Source organism: Triturus cristatus, chromosome 4_1 (assembly GCF_964204655.1).
Source record: "Triturus cristatus chromosome 4_1, aTriCri1.1, whole genome shotgun sequence".
In the NCBI taxonomy this organism is placed as follows: Eukaryota; Metazoa; Chordata; class Amphibia; order Caudata; family Salamandridae; genus Triturus; species Triturus cristatus.
Genome location: NC_140585.1, coordinates 283,989,847 through 284,001,273, shown reverse-complemented (window position 1 = coordinate 284,001,273; position 11,427 = coordinate 283,989,847).

Below are 11,427 nucleotides of genomic sequence, written 5' to 3'. Positions count from 1 at the left end.
GGACACATTTTCCGACCCGAGGACGTGTGGGGAATGATTCCCGGTGCGGGTCGTATGGACTTTTTACCATGCGAATCGTGATTGCCAGTTCGTACGGCACTTGTACGATTCGTACGGTAAAAAGACCCGATACGAGTCGCACGGGGGAATTTTTTACCGGATCGTGATCGGCACCTTAGTGTTTTTTACTGTTGACTACTTTAACGTTTTGTGTGGGCTGATTCAGGCAGTATGTGATTGATGTTTTTCTGTGCCACTCACAGAGGCTGTGGGGCATTGAACGGTGAACTCCTCCATTAGAGGCAGCAAAACATCGTGGCAGTTTTGACTTAACAAAATATACCTGGGAGAAGTTCGGCGGGTGTAGTGCTTGTCACACAACTTGTCATTGCCATCTGTGCTATAATTAAATAAACACCGGCCCACATGATGTGACTCCGCCGCCTTTAGAGTACGTCGCTACAAAAATAGCTAATCAAAACTGGTTTCACAAACTATGTATGCTGCTATTCAGCAAAGACCAGCGGTCACAGGCAGACACACAGTGCTGCTGGCCTGGTAAGAGAGGCGGAAGTATTTTCCGTGGGTGCTGAGGAGGCCTGAGACAAGTGTAACTTTAGGATTATGTTTCTATAAAAAGTCTATTTTTCCTACTCCCCAGGCAAGGAAGAGCGTCAGTGTAATTAATATCCGGCACTGCTCAGAAGCGAGCATTTTACCTCGTTTTGTTCTGTGGTTCTGACAGATTGAAGAAACCATCAGTATTTGCTTACTTTCCTTAAATGATGTGGCAACTAATTAACTCAAAAATAACTGCAAAAGACAATTTTGTTTGTTGTGTATGATCTGCAAATGTTATTAGTGACAAAAACAAATCTAATATGCCTGGAAAAACTTTGTGTCGAGGGCTAAGGCCAGCAGAAGATCCTATTTGCAAAGTATCAATAAAGGGCAATTGAAAGGCAACCAGTTACCTAAGTATAGGGGTTGGTGCCACTGTGCAGCCCTGCGTGGCATTGTTTTAGTGATTTTTTTTTTTTATCCATTTGAGCAAGAAACATTTTTTTGTAAAAGCAGCACATTTTGTATCAAATGCCAGATTTTAATGTGCCAAGTCTGGTACATCTCTATTAATGAGGGAAGCGCCACAGTCAGTGAATTGTATGATTCTAGTGGCCTTAACTATGTTAACTTTGAACATGAGGATGGTCTGAGAGGAACAGTGGAAAGGACCATGGACAGTGTAAAAGGAAGTAATCTGACTTTAAGGCTCAGATTGTAAATACAGTCACAAAGGGGTGCTGCACTTGTTTACATATGTTGGTATTTTATAGTGTCTTACAGACTGTTTAAAAACAATAGAAATATGTAAAAACAGTAGAAATGTGTGTAAAAATATGTCTTCCCAGGGATTGTTTGGTATAAGTTGAAGCAAGGCTCTAAACCGCATGAGCTGAGTGGGTTAGATGAAATTGCTTTGAATTGTGGGAAGCATAATGAGCCAAAGATGCAGTAAGGGTTCTGATTGTGTCAATATTTTCTTATGGTTGCCAGGACCTAGAGTAAGAATGATTTTATCTTCTTTTGCACACTCCACTGTAACTTTTCCTAATTTCTTCATACATAATTCTGAGCTTGTCCCTTCCTGAAGGAACCATATCTTGATCACCCAGCCTCCTAACTGCACCTCCTGCTCACTCTTGCTTCTCTCACTCTTTCGCAGCTCTCTTGTTCTCCTGATTTTTGCTCCCTACTCTCCCCCTTTAATTAGTTTTTAAGTCGAGCCTGGCCAGCGCATGTGCTGCTCTGCGAGGCATGCTGTATTAGAGTATGGACTTGAAGCCCTGTCCACTCCCTGCAAATTTTGTCATTGGCTTGTGTCATTGCCCTTCGTAAATGCTGACTTCTGATTCGTTAAAAGGCTTGTTAGTCCCTCCTTAGTACCGCCTTCTCTAAATTTGTAACCTCCCATGAAGACTAGCCTTTTTACTTCGGTTGTTACATGCTACGTCTGTAAGCACTATTTCTTTAATGAGTTTCTCCTTCTGCTGGCCCGACATGCTGTCCTGCAGCATTGAGGCGCCATGCCCGCTTTCACTCTCCAAGCAATAGGTCTCGCATTAGCAAGAGTTTGAGCTATTGGCATTGTAAATGATGATGCCTTTTATTTATGTGTTAGTTATCAAGACAGAGAACTAAAAGGCATTGTCATTTACAATGCCAATAGCTTAAACTCTTGCTAATGCGAGACCTATTGCATTACAAATGCTTGTTTTTTTAGAGTTTTATATAGAGCAGACTAGACCCAAAGATATCAGGTATCAGAGCGCTTTACTTGAGCACCAGTTTCGTTACTGATGGACACATTCATTTAGTTAGGCACTGAGCAGAGTAAGTGATTTGCCCAGAATCACAGGATTGAATTTTGTCTGCACCACTTTTTCTTCATTTCTTCAATGTTGATAATATGGATACTACTTTATTGAATATTTGGAGCACTGGTTTTGTACAAAAGTTCTAAATGGAATAACCTGAAGCACTTGCTTGAAAAGTAGGAAATGTTTTTGAATAAAATTCCTTATATGGGTAGCTGTCAACTGAGAGAAGAGCATTCACGATCATCAAGGACACAACACTCAACTGTTCCCTCACCACTTTACAAGCAAGAGTAGCAGACAGCGTGCCTCCATTTCACCCTCTACCAAACAAACCCAAGATTCAGAATTGTCTCTGCATCTACTCTTTTTTTTAAAAATGTGCTTTCATGTTGCCTGATAGCTCAATGCAAGTGGTATCCATATAACCCTATATTTATCCATTATGAGTGTACATCATATTAAACATGTTTTCAATGCGATAGTGAACAGTAAACATGTAAAAAATTATGTCGCCACTCACTACACCCTGAAATACACATTGGAAAGCAAGAGTTCGGTTGAAGACAGCACACAATAAAAATGACATCCTGTTTTCCTCTCCATATTGAAATGAAACTCTGGAGTGCCCACTGTCCTGCATTCAATATATTGTGTGTTGAGCTCGATGTGTTAGACAAATATAGGGTCCTGTCTTACACCTTACAACTTGTAAAGTTACAGCAGCTGCCACTGGTTATCAGAATCCTCTGAAAGCAGACGTCCGGTTCGAAGACTCTGCATTTCTTTTATTAATAGTGCGGGGCTGATTGTGGGCAATTGAGATAGTATTCATGTTAATTGCAGCGCACACGGCGCTGCAATTAATATGAATTCTATCTCAAAGGCCCTCAACCAGCCCCGCACTATTAATAAAAGAAATGCAGAGTTTCGAACACGATATCTGCTTTCAGAACCCTCTGAAAGCAAACATCGTGCTTTAAATTTCCTGCATTCCTTTCTCCTTCCGTTCTGAAAAGGGCGGTGTGAACAGTCTCATCGGATGCGCTGTGTTCGTTGCGCGCTAAATAGAGGACACTGCGCTCGGGGTGACTCCAGTGCGCGCGCACCCACGCGCGCAAGTTCTGGGGAACCTTGGTGACCAGTGGGATGGTGGAGTGCTAGCGCACTGATGAAGAAGTGCCCCTTCCGATGGCTGTTTTTGCCTGTTCCTGGGGGAGCCACGGGGCCACAACTGCGGGGTAGCCTGAAAAAACCCCAGCCAGTGGAGGTTCTGCAGATAGCCTGCCCCCTCTGTGACTGTGTCTTGGCTCCTATCATACCCTGCTGCTGTATCTCCTGGGCAGACATAGCCTGCATCAGTTTAACTACCTGTGGTGGCCATGGGTAAATCCACCCACAAATGGGTTCCGGCATGAGAGAGCTGCTACTACTGGCTCGTACGATTAGGGAGCACTCCAAGTGAGGGAAAAGGATGGGGACCCCACATTCCATGACATTCTCAGAGCTATCACTGTATCGCGCACTGCACTGGAAACCATAACCGACAATCTGAGCTCTGACCTTGACCATAGGCTAGTGGTTAGGAGAGTCACTACTACTGAAAGAACACTGATGGAGCTGTAGTCTACACTTGCTTCGAGGACGGATCACATGTTCCACATGGAAGCCAAGATCAGCACCCTCGAGATATGGGCCGAGGATGTGGAGAACCGTTCCCGTCAGAATAATATTCAAGTGGTAGCCCTGCCGGAGAAGATTGAAGGAACAAATATGGTGTACTACCTTGAAAGGTGGCTGCAGAAGGAGGTGGCACCGGAGGGCCTCTCCCACTTCCTTGACCTAGAGCGCCAGGCCACCATTGCCTGGAGGCCCGCCGCCGCGCCAGTGGCTCACTTGCTGTATTACAAAGGCCGCAATCATATCTTATCGCAAGCCTGCCGCACCGGAGACTATCGAGTTGAAAATGCAGAACTGCAGATTTTTTCTGACTTTTCCCGAGAAGTACATCGGCAGAGGAGAGGGCCTCTGTTCAGGCTGCCAAAAAGATACTCCCACAGATGGGACTCCCGTAGGCAATGTTCTTTCCTACCAGACTGCGCGTTGTGATATCGGAGGAAATGAAATTCCTGCAGAACCCACAAGAATTGTGTGACTGGCTGAACAAGTGCCCACAGACGGGATCGAGACAAAGCCCCCAATCAAAGCATGTGCGGTGCTCCAGGGGTTCACTGATGAGTTCTGCGGCCCAGGCGCAAGCTGAGGCACAGCTGGATAGACAAGAGTGTGGTGAAGGTTGTGACAGAGAAGAGCGAACGAGATACAGGTCCCTCCCAGTTAGTTATAGACAAATTGTTTGGATGGGAGGCAAACACATGCTTGTCCTGGAGAGAGGCATTTGGGGTTTACGTTTTTGGTTAATATGTTGGGGGAACTCGAGCCACACACTATTGCATACATTATCAGTACCACTTAGAGAACTGGGTGAAGGAGAGGGACGATTGCACGGGGGGATGGGGCATGCCCATGCTAATCCACTCAGCTGTGGATGGCAACAACTATGACCAATAAATGTCTCTCCTGGAATATCCACAGCATGCACACCATGACCAAATGATACAAGGTGTTTCTCACTTCAATAGAAGAGGGATACACATAGTCTTCTTACACGAGACACACCCCACAGTGTAAGAGGGGTTGGCACTGCACCGTAGGTGGAGAGGCCAGGATTACTATACCACATATTCGACGTATGCCAGGGGAGTTATGATATGGATTAGGGCAGGAGCGCCTTCACAGTATATTAGCACATCACTTCACCCAAAGAGCAGATAAGTTTGCGGTTCGGGGACGCCTGGAATGCCAACTCATGTCCCTAGTGAACTTTTATGCTCCCAATGTCGAGTGAGGGGGGACTTTAACTGCATAGCAGCTGTCCATTTCACATCCTCCATTGCCAGATTCACAGACAGTGCACACATCCTGCGCTTTTGGGGATTGGCAGCGATGATGGGGGTTTGTGGATTCCTGCAGGACCTTGCAACTGCGAGAACGGGATTATTCCTTCTCCCCTCTTCACGACCTCCATGTGGGTTTGGACACATTTCTTAGTGCCCCGGATGTCCACAGACTAGTGCACTCCGTTGAATATTTGGCTTGCACGGTGTCAGATCATAATCCTTTCCTCCTCCATCTCCGTTGGGCCTGGCCTCACCCAGTGATACCCACCTGGAGATTGAAGCTGGAACCGTTGGAAGACCAGGTGTTTAGAGAAGGGATTAGAGACAAAATAACTCACAATTTAAATTACAAAATGGGTACGGCTTCATCTCCCCAAATAGAATGGGACGGCTTTAAGGCAGTCATGCAGGGTCAATGTATAGCAGAATCTAAAGGGATCAGCTTTGCAATCCTGAAGGAAGTGGCCACTACCGAACAAAACTTATGTGATGTTGAACTTCGCAGACCTGGGCACCTTGAGGCTAAATAAGTGGTGGCGATCCAGGTGGAGCGTCTACGGTGCTTTGATTACAAGCTTTAAATGGACCGCACGCATGCGGAGCAAGACAAATTGGGTTCCCTCCTTGCGTTGCTACCAAACCCAGCAAAGCACAGCTCCCCAATAGTTGAGCTGGAGAATGATGGAGGCAACCAAGTGTACACACAGGAGGGAATAAATGCCCTATTTACTCAATACTATCCTGCCTTATACAGGAGCGTTGGGTCATGCGATGATTTGGCCGTGCGAGCCTAACTCGAAGAGTTACACCTCATGCGTCTTAAGGAAGCAGAAGAAGAGGGCTGGCGAGGGGGGGGGGGGGACATCACTCCGCAGTAGATACAGGTGGCAAATAAAAACATGGTCCAGAATAAAACTCGGGGTACTGATGGCATCCCGGACTAATTCTTTGAGGCTTACTCAGTGGAATTGACACCCAAGTGAGAGGCTCTTTATGCTGCAGCTAAAGATGCGGGGGCATTGTCGGATATCACTAGGGAAGCGTTAATAGTTCCCATTCAAAAGCCAAGAAAATAAGGGCACAAACACTCAGCATAGAGGCCACTTTCAATGTTAAATACCGACTACAAAATACTAAGCAGTATCCTTGTGGCCAGACTATTGTCCTACATGACCAAACTGATCCATCCAGATCAGTCAGGGCTTATCCTGGTGCTCAATACCGAGATAAACATCAGGCGACTCCTGGCCATGTTAGATGCTGAAGACTATGATCGGACAAGCATGCTGGTATTTGCTGTCGATATTGAGAAGTGTTACAGCAAACAAATGATGGATGGAATGCTGACAATGTAAACATTCTCCCCCAGTTAAAAGATCTGGGTTAAATCCATGGTTCTTTTGCCCCCTACGCCACCCTAGTTTGGACCCAGCCATATGCAAATCAGTCTTGACCTTGTGCCCCATGCGAACAGTCCAGACTGAACTGCCAGGCCAGGTCCTCCCTGGACCGGAAACAAGCATCCTGGGACCGGTTTCAGGGATGTCACCCTTCTTCAGTCAGGCTAGCTTGACTCCATTGGTACAGTGAGCAAGGGACCCACGTCTGGGCATACCCATCCCACTTAGGGCGAAAAGTGTTACAGCAAACAAATGATGGACGGAATGCTGACAATGCAAACATTCTCTCACAGTCAAAAGATCTGGGTTAAATCCATCGTTCTTTTGCCTCCTACGCCACCCTAGTTTGGACCCAGCCATATGCAAATCAGTCTTGACCCTGTGCCCCATGGGAACAGTCCAGACCGAACTGCCAGGCCAGGTCCTCCCTGGACCGGAAACAAGCATCCTGGGACCGGTTTCAAGGTATGTCTCCCTTCTTCAGCCAGGCTAGCTTGAATCCAGTGGCACAGTGAGCAAGGGGCCCATGTCTGGGCATACCCATCCCACTTAGGGCAAAAAGTGTTACAGCAAACAGATGATGGACGGAATGCTGACAATGCAAACATTCTCCCCCAGTCAAAAGATCTGGGTTAAATCCATCGTTCTTTTCCCCCCTATCCCAGCCCAGTTTGGTCGATACTGAGAAAGCATTCAACAGTTTAGAATGGCACTATCTGTATGAGGTATTGGCACATATAGGACTAGAGGGGAACTTCCTGGCTTCGACAACAATATTGTATATGGACCCGACCGCCAGAGTGCGCACAGGGGGGACCGTTTCTGCTAGGCATACAGTGGGCCGGGGGAAGAGACGGGGTTTCCCACTGTCCCCCTGCTGTTTGCTCTGGCTATGGAGCACCTGTCTGCTTATGCGCGCACTAGGCGTAGCTTTTAGGGCCTAAGAATAGGGGGTCACAAACATCGCATAGCATTATATGCAGATGACTTACTAATCTTCCTTCGAGACGCCGAGGAGGATCTGGCTGGAGCTAGAACCATGTTAGAGGGATTAAGTCTCTTTTCCGGACTGAGGGTGAACTGGCAGAAGTTCATACTCTTTCCTATGATGCCAAAAGGGAATCAGCCAGCGTGTTTGGAGAATTTACAGTGGGAGCCCGTTGTTTAAGCTATCTGAGGATAAGAGCATACCACAACCAGGCAGATCTCTTAGAAGGCAATGTGGGTCAGGCTCTCAGGTCCCTACAAGCTTCTACAGACGTTTGGAGCACATTGCCGCTATCGGTGGCGGGCTGCGTTGCTCTTCTAAAGATGATGGCCCTGCTGTGCCTCCTATATTTCTTTGGAACACTCCTGATATGGGTCCCCAGAGCAGTGTTTCGAGAGCTAGGCTCCCTAATCATTGCTTTCTTCGGGAGCGGGGTGGAGGGGGTGGTGTTGGACATGCTGCAGCACCCCACAACATCAGGAGGTCTGGCAGTTCCTGTCTGTGACACGTATTATATCGCCGCCAAACTTAATTAGCTGATCCAGTGACTAGCAGCCAGGAAAAACCCTACTGGAGCTCCGAGCCAGTTTGCGCCAACTTCTACCATCCTTTCCAAGGTGTTGCTGAGAATACAACAATCCTCAATAGAAGATACACGAGAGCTCAGAGTAATTATTCGCTGCTGGCATAGATGGTTGCAGAAGACGGTACTTGAATTCCCTATTCCTCAGACCTGCTGCTTGCTCTGAAAACACTTCCCGCATTGAGGCTGGTGGAGAGAAATAGATACGTGGGCAGAAGCGGGGGCAACGAGACTCGGGGATCTTGTTGGGGTCTGAGTGCTGTTGCCATTTTCGGAATTCCGTAAGGAAATTAACTTACCACACGGCCACTACCTCTTGCACACAGCACTCACTATGGCGATCAGGATACATTGGGGAACGGGCTACACGGAGCTGCGTGCGCTCATATGGCCTGGTACTCCCCCAAGTCCCCTCTTTACCTTTGGTCCCCACAGCCCTTGTCCAGATGAGGTCTCCCTTCCTCCTTCAAGGCAAGTATTGAGACCACACCAATTTTTGGATTAGGGGGTGTAACCCCCCAGCCGTATTTATTGCAAAATTAAAAAACTTTATTAACATTATGTACAATTACGCAGAAAGGCCAAATACATTGTTAGACCGATGATGTCACATGGCTATCCTTAACTTCTAATACACACGACACTCCTACCGTAAATCTAACAATGCATATATTCACTTTCTGCGTGTCCCCTCTAGAGCCTACGGCACGGTCAATGACTGGCAGCCTCCAGATCCCAGCAAACTAGCAAACTACGCGAAATTACTTCGCTGGAGTTGGCTTGCGCAGGGGGTACTGCTTATCGGACGGATACAATTTTCCCCCGGGCCCCCCCTGCACCCTGTACCTTAAACTCCATAACGGGGGCTGCAGAAATTCAGCATACATTCGCCCTGATGCGCATGCGCGTGCGGGGGTGGCCACAGGCCCACTGGAAAGAATGACTCCCCTGGCCCCCGCACCCCGACAGCCTACCTACCGGCTGTCACTGCCCCTGGAGTTACATGGTTCTGACCACTAAGGACCGAAGACTATGCTTACCAATCATGACCTTACCGCCTGACAGGAGACACACACAACTAAATACGACATTATTACGTGAAATCAAATAACATGTACTGACATCTATTTAAACGTTATATTTCAATCACATAACTCTGTATTAACCAATCCTGTACTTGACAAGCTTACAAAAAATGACACTTTTATTATTATCAATTCACCAAAACATCATATTTTCCTTAACTATCTCCTGAGATACCTGTAATAAAAGTAAAAGAGAGCAGCAAATGCATTACTGCCCAGCACATTTAAAGTGTACCTAATCATCAATTTACATTAATTCTATCTCCTGAGATACCTGCAATAAAAGTAAACGAACACAGCAAATACATTACTGACAAACACATTTACAATGTACCAAATCATCAAATTTTCATTACTCCTATCTCCTGCGATACCTGCAATAAAATCAAAAGAACAAAACAAATACATTGCTGATAAACACCATTAAACGTACCCAATCATCAAGTTTGCATTAATGCCATCTCCTGACATAACTGCAAGGAAAACATTTTTAATAGAACAAACCAAAATACATTCCTGACCAACACAATTAAATTGCCTGCCTTAGGGGATGGTGGGTGGGGAAAATACATTACGGGCCGCTGGTGGCCCGAGTGCTGTGCCCGTGGGGAGAGCAGAACAAGAGACTGCTCTGCTCCCCACACCCACTTTTAAAGGGGGGGCACGGGCCAGGCCGGTCTAAACCGGCCAGACCCCACGCTGGATGCCCGCGTGAACCGGAAGCACTAAAGTGCTTCCGGTTCACGCCCCGCAGCAACGCCACCTATTGGACGCATAATGGGGGAGGTGGGAGTGCTCCCACCTCCTCCTTTCCCCCGGGGACCGGTCCGACCGCCATAATGGCGGCGCGCGCTAATTAGCGCTCGGCCTTGTCCATGAGCTGCTGTTATGTGGCGCTGTCTGCTCGCACGACAAAAACAGCATCCTGTCTCTACAAGGCAATCCGGGATGTTTGTCAGCGCCCATTGGAGCGCCTGAAGGCACAGTGAGAGGAGGATTTGGGTATTCCTATTCCTGACAGGGACTGGGAGCTGATACAAGAGATGACGCCAAAGGTATCCAGGATTGGACGTTTTAAACTCATCAATTGTTATGTGATGCATCGGTCCTATCTCACCCAGGCAAAGATTACACAATACGTTCACCTAGCTGAAGTTTCTTGCCCCAAACGCGGAGCAGGAGGGGCGCACATATTGCATATGTTGTGGGAGTGCCCTGGGTTGCGCCTATTCTGGTTCCCACATACTTCCAAAACAAAAATTACAAACAGGTTCCCTGGTTTAGAAGGTATTCAGGGTAAGCATATAATCACGCGAAACTGGAAATCACCGGGAGGGCCCAGAATATCTGCCTGGAAAAAAGAATTGGAAATATGGGCGGTCTGTGAAGGGTGACTCCTACTTCGAGAGGTTGAACGAGGAAAAGGCATATTGGAAGAGGTACGCACCTGGAAGCCTGGGAGGGGCTGGTAGACAGTTTGGTCACTCCGGAGGCGGAATCGCTCCCTGTCTCCCCAGAGAGTACATAGACATGCCCTCTACCTTTAACGGAACGTGTCAGTCCCTCACTGAGGATGTGCTACCCCCCCCTCCCCCCTGTTTACACAGTATACTATACCTTGTTTAAAAAAAAAAAGAACTGGAAAAAGGACAAGGGACCCTAAACTCAAACAGGACAAGAATTGTTTTGTTTGAATGAAGAACTGTGAGCAGGTTCAAACTGCCCAAATGGTGAATGCTTTTATTTTAGAAAAGTAATATTATTTGGGTTCATCAAAATCAAAATCTTGATGTGGCATCTTCATGGACGTTACATACATATCTTTCAAACAAGCTTGCCCTAACTTGCAACAGCATTTCCAAAGGTACTGGAACCCCAGGTCTTCAAATGGCCCTCAACACTCAAGCATGTCACCTAGAGCCATCTGGGTCAGCCACAGAACTTCAGGCCTCGTTGAGTACCTGCCAATACATATGAATGCTTCTATGGAGCAGAAACTGACTACTTGCTTACGAGTGTGGCTTATAACTGCGAAG